This window comes from Hippichthys cyanospilos, chromosome 1, assembly GCF_059441005.1.
Source record: "Hippichthys cyanospilos isolate Australia breed blue-spotted pipefish chromosome 1, RoL_Hcya_1.0, whole genome shotgun sequence".
Classification (NCBI taxonomy): domain Eukaryota; kingdom Metazoa; phylum Chordata; class Actinopteri; order Syngnathiformes; family Syngnathidae; genus Hippichthys; species Hippichthys cyanospilos.
Genome location: NC_142369.1, coordinates 25,270,384 through 25,296,759, shown reverse-complemented (window position 1 = coordinate 25,296,759; position 26,376 = coordinate 25,270,384). Strand labels below are relative to the sequence as shown.

General features: G+C 42.7%; 1 protein-coding gene and 1 long non-coding RNA gene across 4 annotated transcripts in view; one reads left to right on the top strand and one right to left on the bottom strand.

Annotated features, from left to right (window-relative positions):
* Positions 1-26,376, bottom strand: part of fam222aa (family with sequence similarity 222 member Aa) — a 56,810-nt gene that overhangs the window by 24,973 nt on the left and 5,461 nt on the right. The window contains exon 1 of one of the 3 annotated variants that reach the window (XM_088419062.1): positions 21,454-21,670. The exons of 1 other annotated variant lie outside the window; for it this stretch is intronic. The gene's annotated coding sequence lies outside the window, so the exon portion shown is untranslated. Of the gene's footprint in view, positions 1-5,733; positions 5,855-21,453; positions 21,671-26,376 lie in introns of those variants that run through there. One more of the 3 variants, XM_088419065.1, reaches the window with a different exon arrangement.
* Positions 15,928-17,825, top strand: LOC148429838 (uncharacterized). Its single transcript, XR_015867061.1, has 3 exons — positions 15,928-15,985; positions 16,080-16,190; positions 16,638-17,825. It is a non-coding gene; the product is annotated as an uncharacterized LOC148429838 (long non-coding RNA).

Here is a 26,376-nt window from a genome sequence, read left to right as displayed (position 1 = left end):
ATGTATCTGTAAAAAGAATTGTGGCCTTCATATTAACTCCGTCAGAGCCTCGTGTGCAAAATGCATCGCCATGAATCACTATCTTCCCAACCTCCTTTCATATTAAAACAAAGAACAAGAGCAAATATTTCATCTTGGCTGTCAGTGGCAGCGTCAGGCATATTATTGAAAAATGATTTCTCATGCACCTTTCTCAAGCGCGTGTCCTGTTATTTATTTCGCCAGTGAATCAGCGGTGTAACATTAAGCTGCCTGCCTTCGGTTCATTATTTTACTTTTATAGATACAAAGAAAGAAAACAATTACAGCGGTTACCTAGCGAATTAAAGAAAATCCACAAAACATGTGCTTCTGTTCTCTTACGCAGTGACACTCTTGAAAATAGATTAGCACTGTTTATAATCTTCTATTGCTTTCGTTTTTTTCCCTCCAACTATCGCCAAAGTAAATCATCGGAGCCTGTCTCCTGCATCCTCTTCACTGACAGCGACTACCTTTATGTCCTCTTTCACTACATTTATAAATCTCCATTTGGGACTTCTCTAGGCCGCCAATTCAAAGCTCAGCATCTTCATCTGTGCTACCTCCAGCTCTGCCTCCTGTAAACGCCACACAGGAGGGGCGGAGCTAAAAGCGAACCCAAACTCTCTGCTCGGTGAGGGGGACGTGCCAACCAGTCAGCCACCGTCCGGCCCAATTTAATATAATACTGTACATTCTCAAATTCTAAATTCACCATTTTTCCATTTATCTAAGAAACTGAGAAAAAAAACCTTTTAAGCACAAAGTGGACACACTGAGTAAAATACATGTGTACACATTGGAAACAAATTCCGTCTGTCTCTCTCTCTCTCTCTTTCTTTCTCTCACAAACACACACACACACACACACACACACACACACATACACACGCATGCTTCTGATGGAAGAGAAGGACCACTCTATTGCTCGCCAGGTGCCTGTGCAAAAAAATAAATAAATAAAGGGTCGTGCGCAGTGTCATTTCCTCTGGCAGACGGGCAGGCCTGGCCTGAAAACACTGCCACTTTGAGTTCATTACTGGCTGTTCACATAATCTTTTTTTGTGGGCCTTCTCTATGTGCTCACTAATGTCAGCAGCAGCCCGTCCTCACAGATCATTTGTTAAAAGGCGTGTTGCCGGAGAGGGAGGGTGCACGCGGTGTAGATTGAGACTAAAAGCTAGTTGTTGGTGGTGGTGGGCGAGGGGAGGGGGCACTTCCACAGTTTTCACTGTCTGAAATGAAAGACAATCGCATAACTGCGCTCCATTTTTCTCCATTTGCTGCTCACCAAATGTATTTTGAGGCATTATGCTTTGCTGAAAAAGACCCACTTTTTTTCAATTCAATTTCAAGAACCAATTTTCTCCCATTATTGCCTTTAAGAGCCGAGCAGAACAAGCAAGTCTGCGGCTTGTTTGTCATGCCCCGTCTCTTTGCCTCATCTCTTCCTTTTAGGTATTGTGCTGCTTAGCAGATGTCGATCAGTGGCAGGAAATGATGTTCCGAGCAAAACGCTCCGACCCATCATAACAGCTCCTCAAAAATAGCCCGTTATGCTTGGATCACTCCCCCTTGAATATGCTGAAGAATGTGAGCGAGTAGGCGCATTCAAACCACCTGCACTCCACTTGCTCATCAAATCCACTCACAACTCTCCTATTACACCAGCACGGCCGTATCTCCAAAGCCAGGATGTCTATCGTTCTGATAACACTGCTGCTGGGTTTGCAGTGGGGGCGGGAAGGAAGGATCAGTCCCATGAGATGAGGGAATAAGCCGGAATCAAGAACCAGTGGGCTCGGTGAAGGGCTATTTCTTCGTTAAAAGGTTCTTAAACGGCAGAGCAGATCAGAGGAGATGTCTCCACGCACCCAAAGCTGTCTGTCGAGATAAGCATCCTGCAAAGTGGAGAATGGAACAGGGTGCTCGTGGGTGAAACAACCGAGTGTTTATTTTTGCACCTGTGCATTTTAGAATGGATGTGCTTCAAGATGTTTGAGCAAATAACTCTTGGAAATGCACATCTGTTATCCGGCTAAAGTTTCGTCATCTTGTTTGAAATGCCATTTTTTGTTTTTCTTGCAATCACATAATTCATAATATTGATGGCAAAAGACAATCTACAATTTGATATTTTTTCTAATATAAAAAAAACAACAACAACAAAAGTGAACTTTGGACTGGTACAGTAGGTTTAGAGAAACAAGCCAAAAAATGCATGGGCTTTAGTGAACAAAGAATAACCCGAGGGAAGGAATTTCAAGGTGACTTTCAGAGCAAACAAGGACCCTGTACAATCAAGAAAATAATACAAATAACAAGAATAATGAAAACTAAACCTATTTCAAGACAAGCATGTTTTGTGCTTGGTTTAAGGATTCAGTCAGGTTCCATTAACATTGTGAGGTCAGTTCAAATGAACCTGTTCAGTGTCTTTTGAATAACATTAAATCTATGAAGAAGAAAACCAAATCTACTTACAGTAGAGTACTTATAGTACTTACAAACTACTGATGAATATTTCACAAATTACTGTTAATGAAATGAAATTTAATGTTAAAAAAATAACTATTTGAATTGTTATAATTTGGAATACAATATTTGTCCATTTCATGTGGCAGGCTTCGTTAAGAGAAGTGCCTGCATATTTGTCGCTCAACCTGCCAACCTATTGACACCAAATCAAATTGTCTACAATTAATCGATTATCAGTCCCATCCTTATTACAGAAAAACAACATTTTAACTTCTAGAAAACTGACCCATGTTTAACACATATGTAATCTTTACACTAATGTCATTATCCTGAAGCATTGAGCAGAAAAGTATCTTACTGTTTCAGAACCAGGAGACAAAAAAAAGTTTTAACACAGTTATGTCACCAAAATATTAGGTCTTGAAGTGACGCATAAAAAAATGTAGGATTTTGATCTGAGGTATTGAATTGAGTTTGATAAATGCATTGTCCTATTAGTTTCTTCCAAAATATGAATGCTGGCAAAAGCTCCGATTTGATCTTATAAAAATATTTTAGAAATTGACGACATTTGACATCATCGATTTTTATTTTCCTATTTTTTCTATGGGAATTGGTGGGGAAAAGTTTTGGGGAGTTCTGGTTTGATTATTAAACTGGCAAAAAGAAAATAAAAATACTGACTGCGGTCAGTCAGTGTTTGAAATTGGCTGGCAGGTTCACTTTTAACGATGGCCGGCATAAAAATCACTCAAAGCATTATAGTACTACCTATGCTCGACATTTTTTGCTTCTACGTATCACCCCTTATGGTCCTCGGATGGTCTATTTATTCCTTGATAACTCTAAGTTGCCAGAGTCAAACCACTTGCAGACCAGGAGCCTGCCAGAGCTCCTCTGCACCGAGTCGGGGTGGGTGTGGCTTGAGACTAATTGAATGGTGACCCTGTCGTCTCGCTGCGGGACACCCCATGCAGTGCTTTTAACAAGCCGCTGTGTCTCTTCTCCTAATAAGCCCAAACAAGTTAATCCAATCGACACACTCTAACCCTTTCCTTTTCTTTAACAAGGCACTGCACTCCCCCCGTAATCCTTCTCCTGCCCCCCCGCCCTGTCCGTCACCGTAGCGTCACACGAATACAGAGAGAAAACGCTTCCATTAGCAGAGACAGGCAGTGAAAGCTTCAGCTCACCACTTTCCACACAAAATAATGTGCGATACATTCAAATGCACATGCCTAATGCTCATATGTGGCTGTGTGAGAGTGTCCTTTTGGACTTGGCATTCAATGAGCGGGGTTGTGCTTGCTGACCCCTTTCCCCGCACACAAACAAAAATTGTGAGCGGACATTTGCCGACAGGCACGCACTCTGGGACATAAAAAAGGGCATTGTTAGCAAACCCTCCCAGCTCCACAAACACAAGCCACTGATTCCCTAACAATACAAGCCCCTGGATGCACTCACCCACCAGCTCTCTGCACAGCTTCACAGCCGCACAATAAATAACCCGCACAACAAAAGGCCATTGTGTGTAAAAGCTCACAGTTTAGGCATCATTGCCGTGATATACAGTGTTGGAATAACATACTGACAGCCGAGTCTTACGCATACGAGGCCATGTGTTGCTGTTATTGAGGCTTATACCGCCTTGTATTCCACGTTGACATATTTATAAGAGCGAATGAAGGGCATCTTGGCACAGACGCTCAGCTGCGAGGGCTCCATATACCAGTCAGCTTCGATAGCTTCATCCACAGGATGAAGGGTGAGGAATGTCTGGCAGTCCAATAGCAGCGGGCCGCCTGTCATCTCTGATCAAAATACGCCTGTCTAGACTAATGTCAACCCTGTAATCGCAATGAAGACTAATTGACTGCACAGCCAAGTGCTGCATCTTTGATGCATCTCTGATTTCATTCATGGTAAACGGGAGGCACAGAAGGCACCCGTGTGGCGAGCACATTCACAATGCAGAGACTTGAAGGTTTGAGGAGGTCCACAGTTGACAGTACGCTGTATGAAAATCAACTGGACATTGTCTTAATGACTGTAAATAAATAAAACATGCATTTGAAACAGAGCAACATATTTCTGGTTGCATTGCAGGATAACTCCACTTACCAGAGGACAAACTTGTTTTTTTCTACATAAAGATACAAAAAATGTACGATTTATTCATTGCCAGTAAAAATTGCATATTGAATTTTTGACATCCATATTAGCCATTGTCAAGCAATGAGTCATACAGTTAATGTTATACAGTTATACAGTCATAGTTAATCCTGCGCCAGAAGTCTAGAATTTACAACATAGCTTTCGATATTGTGATCAGAGCTATAAAAAGCATTTTAAAACGAGGTAATAATCAGGGATGTCTTGATACCATTTTTAGATCCAACAAGATACAAATACTGTAGCCTCGAGGATCGGCCAATGTGATTCTGTAGCACTCTAAAGGTTGTTAATCGTACAATTAGTTTGATACCGACATCCCAAACATCACGTGTTGTACCATGACGGCTCACGTGTGGAAAACAAAGGTACAGGGCAAACCCGGCGACAGCTCGTCTGCACTATGGCATGATGTACAAAGTGTAGTACTATACAGTTTACGTTCATGAATTGAATTTGACTGATTTGAATAAAAACATTTTGATATCGATCCATTTATTTGGCCTGGCTCAAACGCGATACTGATCCAGGAATGCTTAGTACAAATCTGTACATTTTGCACTAAGCGCAATACCTTTTGTTAGAGAGATTAAAACCAATAAATCTGAGCCAACTATAGCAAGTAATTACCTAATAATATCTCATCAGTGTTGTCAGATGAATGCCAAAATAACAGACATTAGGAGAGTGAGGATAAGAGGCTAAAGAAAAAGAATTGGAGAATTGTAAACAACTTGAAAAATGGCTGTTAAACAAATAAAGAAAGAAAAAAATACAACGTCTACCTAAGAGGTGTATACTGTGCAGTAATGACTGCATGTCCTTGTGGTTCCCTGCTGGGAGAGTCCCTGCCTCTGCATAGTGCAACCAAAAGTGTTCTTAGAACATGACAGAGCCTCTTGCGCTCCTGCTGATAGCAGCCAGAGACTTTGAGCAATGCGAGTGTGGCTTAAAGTTGTCAAATCAAACCGCAGGGGAAAGTCTTCTGCCAGCGTTGAGTTGGTCGCATTGTTTTGCAGCGGCATTGCCTGTCATCTAACCGCACTTGCACACACGTACCTTGTGAGAGTCGAGCAGAGGAGCTGCTCCCGCTAAACTGTTGATCACAGGTGCAGTCTGCATCAGAAGAGCCGTGCTGGCACGCCAAACGTTACATACCCACGTAAATCCATAGCTACTTTGACAAAATGTGAAAAATGAGATGCACTTCCTTGGCTCTCGCTTTGGGATTTTTATTTTCCCCATAAGCCTGAATTACGCACCATTTGTAATGCATTGTTGATAGAGCAAAAAAATATCCAATGTGGCACAATCTTTTATTGTCCCAGACAGGCCCATTCACAGCTTAACACAGCAACAATAAAACAAGCGATCTTTTTTCTTCCCCCTTCACCCGTCATCCTACGACTTGCTTGAATATTCAAAGAGTTTCCATTGTCTTTCTGTGTTTTGTTCATTGTTTGTTGTGCTGTCATTGCGCTGTTTGGCTCCTGAACTTCAAAGAAAGGCTTATGTCAGTTTATGATGAAATGGAGGGAGTGAGCGAGAGAATGCATATAATGAAAAGGAAAACCTTCCGCCAGACTGGCCCTGCCTCAGAATGCATGCTTATTAATGGCTGTTCAATAAATCAATGACATATAATTAAATTCAAACAGTGTGATGCCTTCCCTCAGCTGCAAGTAGGCTGACTCCACACATTGCTCTCTGCCGTGCCTAAGGTGACCCCAATTCCCATGGTGCATTCACCGGAGGGTGTCACAGATCCAATACTCAGTCATGCATAACATTAGTGCGCCGCCAAGCCTACGAGGCAATCAAATAGCACACCGGCAAAATGTTGACACTGATCCCAGTTGATATATTTGAAGTGTGACAAAGGCCTTTTTGCTCTGCTGGATATCAGAGGAGTACACAAGCCAGGATGATACGACCGCTCACAGCTTCCTCCAGAACGCGAAGAAGGAAACGGAGATTTAATTTAGCAGTCTTTCCCTTTCTAGTGGGCGCCGTCCAGCTGTTGTCGTCCCTTCCCCTCCTCCCAGTCCAAGATGGACCAGAGCAGACGAGACAGGATCTACTTGGATGGAGGGAGAGGATGCAGCTGGTAATCACCTGCTGGATCAAGGCACAGATGGCGCAATCATGACTTCAGTACTTCAGAGTCTAAAATTCAGACTTTGTTTCCACCAGTGATGTGACATGAAAATAAATCACTGATCGTGCCGGCCCACTATTCTGGACCCACTCATTGGGATTCTAACTACTATAGTAGTTTGAGTTACAAACCCAGAACTTCAGTGATTGGCCCAAAAAAAAATCATAATTTCCATGTGACTGAAATTAATTTGCAAATCATTGTACCCCACTGTACATTTTATTTTCATTTTACAAAACGTCCAAACTTCATTGCAATTGGGGTTGTACATATGTAAATGACCACAGTAGTGTAACATCAAAGAAATAGTACAGAACAAGCGCCCTTCCTTCTTCTGGTCTACATCATACAAAATGCATTTTAAATATTGTTTTTTTGCTTTCTTAATGTTTAACTCGTCAGGCCCAGATACACCAAGCCCAGGTAGGCCAGGTAAAATGATGGAACTATACAACAACGCCATTGACTTTCTGTCACAGCCACCCTGTGTGACCACCTCATTCGCCAAACAAAACAGTTTGACCACATTCCAATAAATCAGTCCAAATTACGTCCTGGTGCAACCAACTTCCTGTAATGTTTAAAGCCCTGCCTTTCCCAGACAGTATTTGCCGGATCCTTTTGTGCTCCCATGCCAAGCCTGCCTGCTTGTACCTCAAGCCTGCCAGTTCCTGACTACTCACCTACCTGCCGAACATTTTTGTCTGCTTGTGCCTCGACCCTGCCTTCTCCGACCACTCGCCCACCTGCCGACCCTTCTTGTCAGCTCATGTATTGTCCTGGGTTGTCCCTGACCACTCTAAGGCCGACTCTAAGAAGACCCATAAAACCTGTCAGTCCATGCTTCCGCCTGTCCCCGCTCGAATGGACAATCAGCCTCGGCTCAATTCTGTCTGCCTACCTCCTGCTTCTCATGCCCCCGAGGGCAAGACAGCTATTCTGATTTACTTTTATATGAATAAAGAGCCAGTTCCAACTCTTACCTGCCTGTGCGTGCTGCTGGGTTCATTCTTCGATGGCGATAACCTTCTGTGCACGCGTTAGAAGTTACCCCACCATACCATTGACAGCAGTACTCACTGTTCCTCATTGTTAAAAGCCAAAACAGGCAGCTTTTATGGGGGCAAGATATAAAATCGTAAACAATGCATGCGCTACCTTTTTTGCTCACAATGAACTTTGACACAAATCCTACTTGGTATCCAGTTGTTTACTCATGTCTTCCCATATTGTGGCTTACTTCTATGTCCATCATCCATCATCTTAACTACTTATCCTCACACCTATTTGTACACTTAAGGACAATTTAGAGTGCTCAATATACCTACTACACAAGCACTAGGAGAACATGCTAGACCAGAGGCGAACCCACAAATTCCGTCATTCCTGTGATGCGGACACACTAACAACTCTTCCATGCCCTTGTTGACAAACTCTTTGCGCAATTTCATGCTATTCTAAACTATTTTCCATCATAGACAACACATCGTATGCAAAGATTTAGAGGGTGACGATGTGCCAACTGACTGAGTTGTCAAGGCTTTCCTTCACTTACTGATTATCCACATTTGTCACTTCCTGTTCTTGCCCCATGCGGTCATTCACTAACCAATCATAGTAATCAAATGTCACCACAATCAAACGCAAATTCAACATGCCGAACCTGCCAAAAAATGACCCCCTAGGTGCCCCCTACGTCACACCTGAACTATTACTGACTTCCAGTGTCAGATTGGTGTATTAAGTCCCTTTGATATTAATGACATAACCTGTGGTCAATAAATAGATAGTATTTGAAACTAACTCAACTATTAACATGCTGAAATGGGATGGGATCTAATGTGGTAGATGTCAATTTTTATTTAATTTTTGCTCCAGGTTGTAATGATCTCAAACATGGGCACATTCACCTGACAAAGGCAATTTGAAAAGCAGGCAGTTTGACCAATGCACTGGCAAAAGATAAGGTCATCACTGAGACAGCGGCACATGCGGCCACTCCAGGATTTTTGATCCATTTTTTGTCATATATTTGAGCTCATGTTATGTTTGGGGTTTGACTTCAAGGAGAAAGCAGCTGGCATTGAGCATTACTCTTGTGCTGCCATGATTTAAAATGATCAGACATTGCCAGAGACACTCATTTGAAGTTTCCAGCAGGATACACAGACGATAAACCCTGATATATTTTTGTTGGAGTGAGCGTGCAACTGTCACTGAGATCAGGTGCAAAGCCTGTTAGCGTTTCTCTGAGCTCCACATGAAGGAACTTGGTCAAAGTCATTTAGTTTATTGATGTTTCCAGCAGAGATTTTTCATGGTAGTCAAGCTTCCAAACACATCAAATATATCAGTTAAAAAAAAAAAAAAAAAGCCTCAGAGACATCCCTCTACCGCACGCTCCCAGGCAGATGAGCTCCTTCAGCGCCGCATGCTCCCGCATCAGTGCCTGAGTTTGTCCTTCACAAGAGACAGGTAACACTGCCAAGACCTGGTAATTAGTGCAGATGGAGACTGGAAAGCTTGCTTCGCCTCCCTGCAAAAATGCCAAAGGAGGCAATCTATAAATTCCTGCATATTAATGCAATTTAAAACCACTCCAGACACCTTGCTGGAGGCATGTGATAAAAAACAAAAAAAGGGAAAGGCAGACTACTTGGCACACAGCTGCTGATACGGCATGAGCTCTGGCTCAGCAACTTCCTGACCAAACACCACTTCCCCTCCAACACACACAAACCAAGTAACTTGATCATCTCTAACCCTATTTCAGAAGACGCACTCAAAATCCTGACCTTATGCTTTTCAACTGGGTCCCTATCAATAATTAACCGTTCATCTAAAAGCCTATTGTAGTTGGGTCATCTTTTTTCACCATTGTCCCTGCCCCTCCATCCATTTCCCCCCCTTTCATTCTGTAAGATCTAGTTAGAGATACCATTAGCATGAGAAAGCAGGCTGGTAATTGTCTTTACCCTACTGAGTGATCCCTGGATAGAGGATTAGGCTGAGAGAAAGCCCGATTTCAACTGGGAGCACAGATGCTGCCCACAGCCACAGACTCTAGATTAGATTAGACTGCAGTGGGATGAAACCCAACAGTACCTTCAAGCAACATTAAAGATAAATCGCGGACAGGAGGTTAAAAGCAATAAACCCTTTATTCAGCAGCGTGCGTGCACCTGTTTTCTCATTTTGGAAGGTGGTTGAAATGCAATTCTTGGAATAAGCTGCTTCTCCCCTCAAACTAACTGGAGGACATCCCTTGAGATCGCTCCGTCTCCCCGATAACCGCAGAGGACGGTATTTAACGCTGCATCTCACTAAATCATTCCCCTGGGCCACCCTGTCCGTCACTAATCTGCCCACCACCACCCGCTCATAAGGGGGTGTCACATTTCTGGCACTCTTCCACAGGATAAGCGCTTCAAACACCGCAGCCTCTCCTCTTGACCTTTCCACGGAGATGATCGATTAAGCCCATTGGATTTATTCCATCAACAGGCAGCCATCACATCAAAAAGGCAAGGAATTTACCTCAGAGGCAGACCTAAAATCCATATAAGCTTCGTGAGGGTTCCATTTTTTTTATTGGCTTTGGCAATCCACTTCTCACAGAGTATTAATAAGCACTTTTTTCAGAGGCTGTTTGTTATCTCAATGACTGCAGCTCTTTAATTACTGAAGCAAATGACAACGGCAACAGAGAGGCGTTCTTTTGCAATCTGTCGGCCTTTGAAGCTGTGATGCAAGGAAAACTGTTTAGCAAGCACTCCTGCCAGAAAAGGACTGAAAACTTCAAATCAAAAACAATGACGGGGATAATAGCACGGACCTCTGCCAAAGTTTACCGTACTAACTAAAAAGAGCATTTGGATTTGTTTGCCTGACCGAACTGAGAAGAGAAGGTGTTTCAGCAATCTGCATGGTGGCCTTTGACAAGAACAAGGCTGTCAAAGAGGCACAAATGCAAATGACGGGAATTCAAGGCAAAATTGTGTGGTATTTCAACCCCACATTCAGTCTCATTTGCAAGATGACATGCCGTTTAGAATTTGTTTGAATTTTGTTTTTGTTTTTTTCACAGTGAAATAAACAGACAAAATGTATGCATTACATTTTGGTCCAGGTGGAAAGCTTTCATTATACGTTTTCAAGACAAACGGTTGGAGAGAATAAGCATTCCTCAACCACAGCGGTACCGCTCCACAAATATTTCATGGAAATGTTTTTGCCTTCCTGATCACTGAGAAACAAAGCAACAATTGTCGATCAAAGTAATACCTTGCACTTTCAGGTTTAGTAGAAGTTATGAGGTTAGGACACTTGCATGCACTCTGATTTCGAGGCGTCCAGGAAGTGTGCAGCGAGCGTTAAAAGCTCCGTTGCACTCTTTGCCTGTGAGCCATTAAGATATAAAACTGCCGACTTCCACTTTTCATGCTTCAACACCTTGACATGCTTTTTGGAACAGCAACAAAAGCAGCCAATCAAAGGAACAGAAAACACAAAGAGGATCTCAACTCAGACACGTTACACATCGCTTCAAATTCCATCCGTGGAAGTTAAAAGGGGAACGAAATGTAGTCCGAAACCAGTTTCATTTGCTCCCTCTGAGGAGCCCTGATGCATGAGCCTCGTCTTGCTCATGATCACAGCAGCTAGTTAGCCGCTTTATGCTAATCACATCCTATTAGAATAATGAGGAAATGCTACCAATCCCACTCGCTCATTCTGCCTGCATCCTTGACTGGAGATTCACTGATAGACACAAATTCCTTCTCCGTCTATAAAGCTCTTCTCATGCATTTTTAATCAAATCTATTACTTTAGGATTAAATTATAAAAGACCATTCCGTTTAAATTTTTAATAGTTTGCATAATTGGTACCAGGGTCTAAAAGTGAGCCAGAAAATAGCCGCTTCGTATAGAAAAGGCAGAGACAAGTAAGTAGCCGCACCATGTGAATCGTGCGTGTGAAAGGTGGGGTGTGAGGTTCACTTCCTTGGAGAGCCAGCTGATGAGGAGCTCAGCACTGTGCGTGAAAGCAACATAAAGGTGAGCACTGCTTAAGACAGAAAGCAGGTGTCGTGGGGGGGGGGGGCAGCTGTAGCCCACACGTCAAGTCCACAGCACTGCTAAGCCCACAAGTATCCAGCCACTGTAGTGATCCATCTAAAATGGAAATTTATTTCCCCTCTTTGCTCCCAGCTCTAGGCAGATTAGCCATGAGTTAAATGTCATCTTTCATTGGTCTTTCCTATAACAGACAGCGCATACATGAGGGCAAATGTGGCATCGCCTCTAAACTACAGCGCCCTTAGAAATCTACGCACGTCACCATCCCCCAAATTAGCACCGCAGGGACACCCTCCTCACCGCCCCCGCCTGCTGGCGGCAGCGCTTTGGCATATCTGTAGCGGGGAAAATATTTCACACTGCATGAATTATTAAGTGCGGGGCCAGTGCTAAGCAGTGTGGAGATAGACCCGTTATTCACAGCTCTATTGGGACGGATGCATCGGAAAGCCGGGCCCGCTTGCCTATCAGATCGTTTGTCACCAGCGATAGACAATTTACAATGAGAGAAGTTTTCAATTTATTCATTCTGCTGTCACTGCAGTTTTCTGCCTCCACTCATTCCACTCCTCAAACAACACCCCCTCCCGCGCCTACTCCCCTCCTTCAGCACCGTCTCGTCTAGTGAGGCGCTCCGCACCTGAACCAACCACTTATCTCCAGCTGATACCGCAGCCCCCTTTGTCTTTTTTTTTTCCTGCCTGAGGAAGAAAGGTGGCGCTGAAACGTATGTGCAAGAAGACATAAGCAGAGCAGTTTAATCATCTTAAGTGGAGGAAAGGTGTGGCGGGCGCACACTGTGACAGCCGAGGGATTCGGCGAGCCTGTGGCGACACGGTGGATGACTGCGGCCCTGTGATAAAATTACAGGAAATAGCAGATGAGGGCATATAATTGTAACTTCTGCAGGGTACAAAACGCAGGAGGACCACCCCATTAGATGCAAACTAAACAAAGAAGCCAACTGGACACTAGTTGATGTATCTGTGCTGTCAAAGGCGTAAGAGAAAAGAAAAATCTCGTGAAAGCTCAGAAAAGACAAGCATGCATTAATTTGTTGGAATAATTGAATCAAATTGTGGCGAGAAAAGAATCCCACACACGGGGTTTCATTTTGGTTGGTGGAAATTTGATTTAGTACAGAGTCAAGCTTCCCATAGCCGCCAAATAAAAACTCCCACACGCAGTCAGCCAGTGGACCTCAGCACAATTGTCTGGCAGGCTGCGGCTTCAACATTAATTACTGAAGGTGAACCAGCTGTCACAGCAGCCACATATTTTGTTTTAAAGCAAACTGTTAAAAGTAGATGTGTCATGGAACAGGCAGGCCCAGGAAGTACAGCGCAGTCCTCCTCCGCAAGTTGAAGAAACCGCCAAACTTACAGTAGCAAGCAACATGAGCAGCTTTGTAGCACTCATCGCTCTCAGAGAGCATTCGGACCAGTAGTAGTCATGGTGATTCTTGTCTGCGATGCCCTTTGATGCAGATGGACTGCACTGAAAAGGCCATGACGTCAAAGGTAGACATTTTCGATAAATGCCTTCACAGTCGAGGCCTTTGCCCCGTTGGCGATGATGCATTCTTACACTCAAAACGCCGAACAACCCATTTCACATACTCATTTTTGAAAACAGCTCCGCACATTGCCAACAATCCCAGTGAGGGCAACATTTGTTTAGGGACAAGGTGACCCTGTTGCCTAGGGGCCTGTGAACAGGCACAATGAAGGCCTCTCATCCTGCACACACCCAGCCGGTTGTGTTCAGAGTGATGACGGTGGGTGGAGGGGTTAAGAGAGAAAGAGAGTGCGCATGGTGACACCCTGCAAAATGCAGTGTTAAAAACCCTTTCAGGAAGCCCCCCTGACATAGCCCCTTTCATACCCGCGCACAGACGGAGCAAAATCCCTGCTTGTAACCCAGAGTCACGCAGTCAACAGATGGAGCGGCTATTGAGTGAAGGATTGTGCCGGCAGAGGCGGCGCCTCCTCATCCATCCCGGCAGCAAACAATGGGGCAGCAGGTCAAGAGTGCTTTCTCCGAGAGGAGGAGGTCACAGGTCACAGTCATGCTTCCACACAGAGGATCTATCTGAGTCCAGCGAGGCTGCGGGGGCTCAGACAATCGTTCTTGGGTGGTGGGCAGCGGGGAGAGCCTGGTGGCAGCCCGTGCAGCTCTACGGCTGCTTCCTTGATCACACTGCGACGAGTGGAGGTGGGGGTACAGGCGGGGGAGCTTGTGTGAGAAGGTGGGACTGCCATGTTCCTGTTTAACCTACAAACGGACACCCCTGAACACATACATGTGCACAAGTGACATAGCAAGGAACTGCGTTTGGCAGTTGATGTTAAAAACGGACCCAGTTGGCTTCTTTGTGAGAAAGAAAACCCAGCAATACAATTGTCATTCGGCAAAGACAAATGAGCGAAAACCTACTTCAACATACAGTTATAGATGATTACACATTCGCTGTAATACTAATCTATAGATGTGAAAATGTGATGGCACTCAATAGATCACAACCAAGGCATCTATTAAGCTTTGTCAATAGTGTAACATCCAGTATATAAAGAAGAAGGTAACGCCAAAACGTCAGGTAAAACTTCTAAGGATTTTTAAGATTTTGAAGTTTTTATTTTTAAACTTTTCATTCTAAAGTCTCACCACGTTTGACGGTGGGTTTACTATCATGAAGAGCAGTGACAAGCAGCGCGCAGCATTAACAAGAAGCGTTTTATGAGCTCCCATCCATAAAACAATGTCATGGAAACTAGATCATATTCAAATGTATATTAAAAAGAAAAAAAAACTTGTTTTGTGAACGGCAGCAAAATGGTTAAAATATTGTCAACCAGCTGCCAAACAAATGGTTATCCATAGAATCCCGGCTTCTGAAATTCATTCATTTTCTACTTCTGGGTCATGGCTAACAAGAAGCTTGTCCTATCTGACTGAGCAAGAGGCTTGGTCCAACATGAACTGGATGCTTGTCAATCACTTATTGGAGTTCCCGTCACTTAAGGCCCCACTGCTTTATTGCCAACTGATTCATGTTCAACTATTTTGTGTGGCCCCTGTCAGTCAGCACATTGCCATTATTACACTTTTGATCACACGGCACAATTGGGAATCAGCTTCATATTCGCACACTGAAAATGACAGAAATTTTTTTGACACTATGGCCATCTCAAAACCCTAATGAAAACCTGTGGACTGAGCTAAAGAGGCGATTGCAGAGCAGAGGACCCAAGTGGCTGGATGATTTTAAGAAATTGTGCAAAGAGAAATGGTCAACGATTCCTTTCTTCCTTTCTCTGTGTACTTTATTTTCCTATCCTGTGAAACACTACAAGGAATGGAGGCGCTGTTTTCTTGGCAAAAGGGGGATGCTGATGATTGGTTTATATCTCTTGGTATGCCCTGTAGTTTCCCTCTCTTGAGAGTTTTCTTCAAACAGTGGATTGTGACACATTCAGCCCCGCCCTGGGGAGGTTGGCACTTGGCAGTGATGTCACTAAATGTTGACTTTAGGTGTTTCTTCACAACTCTTACAACGTTTCTGTCAATAAATGCTGTTGATATCCTTGGCTGACCTGTTCGTCGTTTGTGTCTCAGCAGGCCAGTAGTTTTTCTTTTTCACAACATTCCAAATTGTTGTATTGGGAATGACCAGTGTTTGTGCAACAGCTCTAAAGCATTTTTTTCATCTTCTCTCAGCTTCAAAATAGTTCGCTTTTTTCCTATACGCAGCTCTGGTTTTCATGTTTGCTAAAGGCCAAATGTGACGATAGCATGACTAGTGCCGCATAGTGTCCTAAAGTCATTAACGCGTCCTGTGGCTGTGTTTTCAAACTGGAAAATTGCTGCACCAGAGGATGCTATGAATAGTACATAATGTGCATGATAACACACACAACCACAAAAGCCGTACTCTCTGGAAAGGAAAGTATATCCTTTTCCATTGACCAGCAGTGTTGCTATCATGTGGCTCTGACCTGGGAGTCAAATAGTCATCTAGGTTGCACTGCCTCGCTGGGTTTCCATGGCCAGAGAACACACAGAGCAACAAAGAAGGTGCACTGTCGTCACACAATTTCAGGTTCTTTGCGCGGCACTATCATCAGAAACGACTGACAAACTCAACAGTGTTTCCGCTAAATTCACTCAGCCGCGGTGCCCTGCGCCACCGCCAGCAGGGCTGAGCATGATAACGTTTTGGGACCAAAATCATAACCTTGGACAACGCAACAACTGTATCGCATCTTCATCACATGCAAGGGTAAATACGCTTGTTTTTTCTTTTACTCTCACCAATACTGATAAGAACAAAAGGTTACTTTAATACAAATGTATTACTTTTAGGCTATTTTGCAAAAGCTTCATTCTTCAGTTTGAAATTCTTACTAAGTCAAAAATATGGGTCATCATCATAATCTAAAATAAAAATGTATTATTATTATTTTTTTACAAACAGTATTTCACAAAATTGCATATTTATACATGACAGCAAAGACTGCCTCACTCACAAAACTTCTTTCGTACCTTAGCATTATTAGAGCAATAGTTGGTTTTCTTTTGAATGATCATTGTGATTATTGCTTTGAAGCTTGATTGAAAAAAATGCATCTGTATCAAAATTTTCACCCCCCCAGCAATCTATTTATTTATTTTTCCAATTATAGAACTCTTAACTGCAATTAAGTGTCATTTGGTTACACTGTCACAGTTCCCCGGAACAACTGCCCCCGCTGCAGAAAAGAAAATCCTGGAGGAAGAACTGCTGAATACCGCTGCCACGTGATCCACATCCTTTAAAGTTTGGTTTATGAGGCTACGTTACACAGGAAAGATGTTCGTTAGAGCCTAAGGTGTCAGCAACATTGAAGCGATCATCAAGGAAGTGCAGAAACTTCAACTCCCCTCAAAAAGACTTCCTACCACTTGGGAAATGTTCACAAATCACACCTAATTAAACACAAACGCCCAGTCCATGAAATTGGAGCAGAGAAAGCCGTTAAAGTTCAAGTCTAGAAAGGTTTTGCAAGTCGTTAAAACACTTGAAACTGTTGTTAAGCACAGTGGGCCAAATGGAGCTGTTTCCTTTTCCCTCCCTTTTATAATACATCAATGCTTTGCAATTTTCAAGCACACTGCTGTTTAAGCTCCCATTTGGACAAAAAAAGTACACTCCTAGCATGCTGAAAGGGATCTTGAGATGTGCTGTCATGGAAAATGTCCATAGAAACAGAGGCTTTTCTATTTTTTTTTTTTTTTCACGACATAGTAGATAAAAGGCCAGACGGCACCTGGATTCCACAAGAGAACCCAGAGAGTTCTCAGGTGGGGGCTGCATTCAGACGTCAGCACATTGATCCCAGCAGCCGCCATTAAATGTTCTAATATTGTTCTTTCTTTAAGCAGGGTTGGCAAAATGAGTCCAATTTAGCCCCATTCATTTTGGACATTGTCTCATGAGGTCCTCCCAGTTCTCTACAAATAATACAGCTGGGCTGGGTCCCTTGTTTAAAAGATTAATAGTGTGCAGTCTTGGCAGAGAGGCAATCAGTGAGGTTGTCTGTGACAGCAGAAAAAGTGTGAAAACAAGGCAAAGAGGCGAGAGCATTGTCATGGTCGCCATCGGCCTTCTGCTGCTTTTATGCCGAGCTGTCAATCACGGCAGACCCGAGCAAAAAGAGAGAATTTGAATGATAAAACATAAGTCGGGAGCAGGCGATTTCCCTGTCATCAGCTGTTTGTTTGGGACCCACCACGGGCGGAGGGACTTCACTGCATCCATATGGATATTTTTCTTTGGCTCTCAATCATGACTGAATCCGTAGTCACAAATGGATTCCTCTAGGCTAGGCAATAAAGTTCTTATTTTACTTTTTCTTTTATCATCTCCTAAAAAATAAATAAACAAGAAACAACTAATCCTACATTGCTCAAACAATTATACGGGCCTGAAAAATGAGGCATCTGTAAGAGGACAGCGATTTGTCCATGTCACAAGCTCATGGCATGCATGCAGAAGCAATAAACAGTCTGTTGAATATTATTCACGTCAATCCATTTTCTATACTGTATACTTCATCTAGATTGTAAATTCTGTAAAGTACATAATGCTTTCATCAAGGACACTGAAAAAGACTATATTTGGTCCCAGTAAAAACATAGTAAATTTTACATTTGAATACGAGTAAAATGTACTCAAAGTAGAGCGCTAACTGTATTCCAACCGATGACAACCAAATTTTATTTGATGAGAACACTAGTTACTCACGCACATTTTACATTGAAGAGAGCCTTGTGTACACTGACATTTAGATCCAATCTGATTATTTATTCTCACTTCAGTGGCCAAGGGAGGCTATTGTACTCCAAATAAATACAACTCCCCAAAATACGCTCCCAAATTTACTGTGTTTATATCGTATGTGTTAATTAGAATCAAAATGTTCAAATTTGATGTTGTTGTCAAACGCTCCCCTGGGCAGCAAACTCGAATCACCAATAATTAGCCCTCTGAGCTCTATTAGTGAACATCTACAGGACAGAAATGGACTCTCACTGAACCACTAGTTCTAACAGCGTGGATATGGCATAATAAGTGTAAAAAAAATGTCAAGTGACACAATGATGTTAAGTTACCCAGGCTTTTCTTCAGCATTGCTAAGAGAGTTCAGCTAGCTTTTAGAATCTGCGACTGCCTGATTGGCCCTTTGTTAAGAAGGGTTCTAATTAAGAACTCTCATCCTTTCGTACCATGAAAAAAAAAATCTTAGAGATACAAGGACGACTGTCAAAAGTGCAAATGTTCAGCTCATCCATGTTTATCACCGCAAAACAGCGTGACAGGCGCTAATGACAGCCCCACAAGAGAAAACGTGGGCTATATTAAAAAAACAAAACAAAACAAGGTTTTCTGGTGAAGGCATAAGAGGAAAAACAGCTGCTGTCTCCACTTTCCCTCTGCTCATCCCACGAGAGTCCCATGTGAGCTCCCTGATCCTAGTTTGTGTCTGACAGAGGGGACTCAAGCTCTGTTCATCTCGCATGGCAACCCTCCTCCTACTCTATCCCCGCACCGCCACCTCCTGCCTCGCCGCCGCTCCGCTGCCAGGAGGAAACGGTGGTGAGGAGGGGGGGTGCGGGGCTACATCAAGGAGAGACTCTCCCAGTGGGTTTCCGTCAGTTCCAGGCCATTGCACTTTGCTCGCTGGGATTTTGTAAAGACACAAACCCAGGTGTGCACGCGCACATATCCATGCGCAAGCAAACGACTATTAATGGCGAAGATAATGTGCCGTCTTTTTTTTTCTTTTTTGCCTCACGGCACCATGCTCAAAAGCAGTTTTGGAATGTCTCATTCAGGACTTCCTTAGGATCGGTGGCAAAATCTCAGCAAGCCTGTTTAAGTGGCTAAAATGAGTTGATAATGTTAAAAGCAGAGGCAGTCAAACGCTGGATGTGGCCAGTGGCGACGTGCAGCCAAAAGGCATGACACACTTCCACGGTCTTTGGGGACAAGCTGAGAGCGACAAGCTGCCCTTGTGCATTCCCGCTCTACAGATGTTGCCTTGGAGAGGCTGACTGGCTGGCTGCTGTGACAGCTGGACAGCTGTTCCGATAGACGTAGGCATAGAAGCATGGTGTGGAAATTTGAAGGGGGGCATAACGACGCATGTTTGGTTTATGTGTGTGAAGTTCCCAGGACGTGCAAAGCTGTCACTTTCACCAGCGGTGCATGAGCCCGAATGAGAAAATGAGGCTAGACAAAACGTACAGATGGGTGCACAACAGACTTCACTAACACGGTTTAAAAAGTATCCAGGAAAAGACACAGATTTTCAACGCGATTTGTCATTTGTCAATCCAAAAAACGAACACTAAACAGGATACTTGGCATCAGCTGAAACATTTAATTCACTCCATGAGGTCCATTTGAAATCTTGTGACTATTTATCAGCATAAACAACTTTAATATGGACTTCACAGAAAATTCCAGGAAAGAAGAAAGGACAGGGTGTATTTGAAAAAATGAGAGAGGATAATTGGCTAAATCTTTAACTCAATTGCTGCCGTTGACGGCTATAGACATCAAGTATAATTGGGCTGGCAGTGAATTGTTCTACTTGTCACAATTTGTATGTTGAAGAATACAAATACGTTAGCGTATTTCTCCGAGTACAAGTCGATCTCGCTTTAAATCGACCCCTCCTTTTTTTTTACTTCAATTTGGGTGACTTTGACATAAACGCCATCTTAAGTCTAGCCCTGACTTAAGTGATTACATAGATCATAGCTGTCCAATTATGATACATGACGCTTGTCATTAAAATGACAAAATTACTGTACCTTTGGTTGCATTTCTTCATTGTCTATCGAAAAACATACAGTTGCTGTTATGTGGGTGTGGAAAAGAGACAAGAGCAAGGCAATGTACGAGTGCGAATGGACGCAAATGCTGAAACTAATGTTGCAACAGTAAAATAATTTGAAGATTGAATACTTCATATGTTTGACTCGGCTGAATATTAATTTGCCGAAAAGCCCTAAAAGTCATCGTTACTGTCTGACGCGCCAAATAGCTTCTCCCATTTAACTCCCAGACATGCTCTCCTTTCTGCTTGTCATTTGCGCAAACATCCTCGTTACTCTTCTACGGGTATTCATCTTCTGACCTGTCCAATTTGTTTGAAATGGAGATCTCCAGAAATGCTTTGCTGAAGCTTTCTTTACCCAAGTGATGACTGTTGTGAGATCAGAGATCGTGGAACGTTGCCCTTTGCTTTTTCTCCCCCACGCCTGCCGAAATCCGCGTCGGCTTGTTCAAGCACACACCCAAGGGCTAAAGTAGACAAGTCAAGCAGTCTTTTCCTTTTCATAATGTGTCAACGTTCACTGGAAAAATGATCCACGCGGCCTCGTTGACAACAAAGAGGCAATAAGGCCGCACTTGACCAAAGTGTATTCTTTGACGTTCTGTGCGAACGCTCTAACACGGGTGCATACTATGTCGAATTAGAGATATATCTAATCTTTTTAAGCCTTGTGAAGCCAATTTGATGTTATTCAAAAACAGGTATGTGGGGGGAAAAAAAAGGTCTATTTTGAGTTTATATCCCTTGCGGTTATAAGCCGATCCCCCTTACACGGGGGTTGAAAATAAGGAAAAAAAAAATACTCTAAAAAAGTCAGTACTTGCAGTAATTGCCAATGACGTCAAAGTATCTTTACAGGGACGGCTAGTGGTCAATGCTTTACCAAGAAGTGACTTCCTGTGATGGGTGGCATGGTGGTACACTGGTTTGCACGTCCACCTTACAGTTAAAAGGCCTTCCTGTGTGGAGTTTGCAGGTTCTCCCCGTGTCTGTGAGGGTTTTCTTCCAGATACTCTTGTTTTTTTTCTCGCATTTCATAAACATGCATCCTAGGTATATTGGACACAATTTAGGGTGTCAAATATGTCTACCATGCATGCAATTTGTTCTTGGTTGCGTTTGTGAGTGTGAATCGTTGTTAGTGTTTGTGTCCCCTACCTAGCAACCAGTTCAGGGTGTACCTCCCCTACCGGACAGGGAGAGGCTCCAGCACGCCCGCGACCCTTGTGCGGATAGTCAGTTACGATACAGGATGGATGGATACACTTCCTGTGATGCAAGACAGCATAAATTGAGGTTATGTTGAAACTATATACATTTTATTTGGGTTGCAGCTAACCATTACTTTTAATAATTGCCTAATCTGTCAATCATTTTATTGATTAATTGGATTTTGAAAAAAAATACTTACTTCAAAAACAGAATGTTATTTGAAAGTTACAGTGTAATAACATAAAATCTAGTTTGGCCGAGAAATGTCAGAAAAAGAGGGCAAAAATGATTTTTTTGATTCAACAAAAAGATAATACGTCTGTTAAGATGGAGGACTACAGAAATAGGTGATTGCGCAATGGCAAGAGGCTAAAATTCTGAGGATTTGGCCAATTTAATATTAAATTAGGTCTCGGAACGATCAATCGACTATCTAAAACGTTCAAAATGATAATCGATTGGTTGTCAAAAATTCCACTGCTGCAGCTCAAAGTTAAAAAAAAGTCGTGACCCGCTACAGATACAGATAGATTGCTCACTTTTTTCCAAGCAGGCTAGGTCACTCCTCATGCCACTAAAGGTCAGCAATTTGTTTTAGTCAATAAAAATGTTAATAAAAGTGAGAGCTCACAAGAGGGACGCTCTCATTGCTTGTGGTCGCGCGACGAGCGCGTGAACGTGGATATGTGAGCGGTCAGGTTTTGCAGAGATCAAAGGTTGCAAAACAGCAGGGACCTGGAGGGATATACTATATCGCTATGGCCCGCAGTAATCCCGGTCAAACTCCACTAACTGCAGGCAAATGTGCATATAAGCACTTGCTGACAAACAAGTATTTATGCAAAGCTAATGTAAACCGGAGTTGAAAGTGAACTGACCAGATTAGACCCGTCCTAAATACGGCGCATGTAAAGTGCTATTAGGCAGTTTTTAATGGATGTCAGTTGCCTGATTATCATAAAATATAGAAGTGTTATTTGGGAAGAAAAAAAGTGATTACTGTGGATGCAAGTCAGGAAGTGGATATGGAGAGGTTTATTGCTAAGCAACCAGTCATTATCCTCCAGAGTGGAGCGAGGTGACCGGCCATCCGTCTAGCTCCAGAGGCTTGTGTGGGTGGCTCCTGTGCGCCCCCCCCCCCCCCGGAACCACATCCCCACTTCTCGCTCTCCGCCTTCCCCACTCTCTCGCCCTCTCTGCTGTCTCCCCGTCCGAATACAAACAGAGATAAAGAACGCCGCAATCGCTCTTGACACACAAATAGGTTAACACAATAAAGCCGGCTTTGCCTGGCTCACTCGAGGGAGGAAAGCAATTCCAGCGGCAGGCGGGAGGTAATAAAACAGGGCTAGGAGGGTGTGTGTGTGCAATACATGTCCTCGTGTCAATGTTCCTATGTTTTTGTATGTGAGTGGAAGCAGGCACCCAGGCTCTTTGGCCTCAGGGTTCAATATCATCTAGATTTCCAACCTTTCCTTGACACATATAACATGCTGGGAGAAAAAGATGGGAATTCCAGGCTCCTCCATCATTTAGATGTAGGAAACTGGAGCTTAATATAGCTGACTTGCGCCGGCCTTATTCAGATATGTAAATGCGCCCCTGTCTAGTGAAGATGTCATTCTCCTTGTAGACTGACTTTGGGTTTTATCGGCGCCGGTGCCAATAAATGATACAAATCTCCGGGGTTTTATTAAATCGCATTCACGCTCAACTTTGGGGAGAAAATTGTGAGGTGGCTTGTGCAATTACACTCCAGACCAGACAACACTGTTTTCTGCAGTCGGTGAAAATTTCATTACTTTGGAGCGAGCGCCTTACAGTCGGGTAATGGCCTCTTTTTGTCACGGACACAAACGGTCTGTGGGAGGTGTGACAGCGAATAAGTGTTACGCATTTGAAACAATATAATATGCAAGCAGCCAGCAACGCCGCAGACGCTGGTCAGCATAATGCTGCCTGTTATTTGGCGATACAGAGCAAGTGACAGGAGGAAATATACTTGCTGCAGTATTATCAAAGACATCAAACCTTGATGCATCCATGCAGCTCCAGGCTGTTATAGAATACAGGTAGTTCACATCTTTTGGATGTCAATGCACAATTAAAGCCCATTAAAGTACCTGGAAATGTTTTGGAGTTTTGTCTGCCTGTCAAAGTTAAAGTAGCCACGCTGGAGATTCATTTAAATGTTAAAAGGCATTGAAAAAAATCATTTGATAATTAATTCCTAGATCTGTTTAATGCTATGTAGAAAACCATTGATGAATAATGCAATTAATCATGATTAATTCAGGACAATTTGGAGATTAATGCGTTAAAAAAAAATGTAATCGTTTGACAGTACTAGTTTTTTTTTTTTTTTTTTCTATACTAATGACATACAGGACACAATGACTGGTTACTTTACCTAATAGCAATTTGCAGCAGTACAAAGTAAATTTTATTTCTATAATGAATGTGATAAATACATCCATTTTAATGTACAAAGAATACCTTTCACTTTCTGCCACCTGCCATTGATTGAAAATGACATAATCTAAAGTAGGGGTTACCAACTCTGTCCCCTTGGGCACCAGGTAGCTCCTGATGACGACTTGAGTAACCCGCAGGCCTGTTCTGCAAATAGCTTACAAATGATAGCATTGTGATTTTCTAGGAATTTTACAGTTGTACTGTACATATGTTAGATTTACATTACATTGTACACTTCATTTATATATATTTACTGCAGCTTTTTAATGATTGTCTAAAATCATTAAAATGATCCATGTCTTCACATAAACGGATATAACATTCATTACAGTATTTTCCGCACTATAAGGCGCACATAAAAGCCTTCAATTTTCTCAGAAACTGGCAGGGCCCCGTATAATCCGGTGCGCCTTATATAGTGCATAGACCTAGGGTTTCCATTTTTGGGCAATGAAAAAATAAAAACACTTAATCACCATGTCAATTTTTCATTATTTATCCTTGTTTTTCAGTTATAAATGTAGTTTTTACAATTAAATTGTTATTACACGTTGTTTGAAATTTTGATATGCTATATATGCCCACATTTTTATTATTATTATTCTTATTATTAATTTAAATGTGGACAAGGCACAGAATATGCAAGTTTTTGCAAAAGAAAGCACCAATTTATAAATGAATGCAGAAACTGTATATAAACCAACAAAACTAAATATTGTAAGGTTTTCAGTTGCAATTTGATTTTGTAAAATGTAAGTGTAAGATTTATTTGAATCATAATGACATGCTTTGAAACTCTTGATTCATCTTGGCATTGATCCAAACAGTCTTTTAATGTAATCAAGAGGTACTTTTCCCCCATTCTTCAGTTAGTACTTTCCACAAATCATCTTTATTCCTAATTTATGATTGTCTTTATCATAACCATAATGTCTTTTGACTGATTTATCTGATTGTTTTGTTGACATTCCCTTTAGCATAACTTCATCCAGTGGATGCTTAATGCAACCCCAGCAACTACGGTGGCTTCTATTCTGTGTGCCTTATAATGCAGTGTGTCTTATATATTAAACACATTTTAAAATAGGCCATTCATTGAGGGTGTGCCTTATAGTGCAGAAAAAACGGTGATCCTTAACAATAACATTATGACAGACACTTTGGGCAAATTTGTCATTTTAAAAGTGTATATTAAACTGGTCGCTCATCCTATTACTCAGAACCAAAAATGTAGCTTTCAATTTAAAAAAAAAAAAAAAAAGGATGGTGCTCTCTGATTTGCAGTATGCTTAGGCCTTAAATAACGATCAATCAAGGCCCACCCAATACCTATTTGGTCATGTGATATTTGCAAGCAGAAATGTGATTGGTTGCTGCCTGAGCCTTAAGTAAGCGGCGTTGTTTTCAGTCAACAGCAAGTGGCAAATGTGTTTTTGAAGGTATTGATTGTACATGAAGAAAAATGAAGTCAACTCACTAATTACAGACAAAATATCATCTAAAAAGTCAGGCAATTCCCCATTCTCTCGCTCGCTGTTCCCTCAATCAGGTAATCAGAGCGCATAGATGTAAATTGGTGGTTTTTGTCAATAGGGAATAAATTACGAAAGCATAAAGAGAAAATATCTTATCTGTCTGATGTATTTCCTGCTTCTGCACAAAGACACAAAGCCTGAGGGGGAGAGCGGCCGGCCAAAATGCAGGGAGATGGAGATTAGGATGGTGTGCAGTTCCTTGTTCCATTAAAGTTTGATCTTCCTCAATAGCCGAGGAGAATCAGATATCTACCATTCAAGATTAAAGTACACCAGCATAGAGGGGGGAGATTAATCAGAGGCCTGCATGAGATAAAAAAAAAAAAAAAAAGAAGAGCCTTGCTTCTGGCATGGAAAACAGTGGCAATAAAGAGTTCGCCAGATAGTGTGAAACACAGTGAGGCACAATGGTGAATCAAACAGCACGGACGGGCCTCCGCAAAATACATCAAAGCGCAGCCGAGACCGAGATACAGTAGCTGGAGAGCAACGGCGGGGGCCCATCTGATAGCGGCCAAGACCGTCATTGCGGTATAGTGGTCGGGGTTGAAGAGGGCACGCGGAGGATTTTCCCATGTTGCTCACTGTCGCCAGACTCCTTGAGCTTCGCCTGCTCTCGCTGAGATCAATGACGCCGGGGTGATTTCACAGCAGCCCGCACTGTCACCCAGAACAAATCAATGTGAGCATGAGGAAGGCAGGAGAGGCATTGTTTTTAAGGAGAGCAAATTCACAGTTGGGGAGCGTGTCAGATTTGCTTTTATCCTTCAGCCAGGAACACTTTGGAAGGAGCACGCCTGCCCTTGCCACTTTCAGAGGGGGCGAGGAGCCAACTGAGATGCACAGCTATCAACCATGC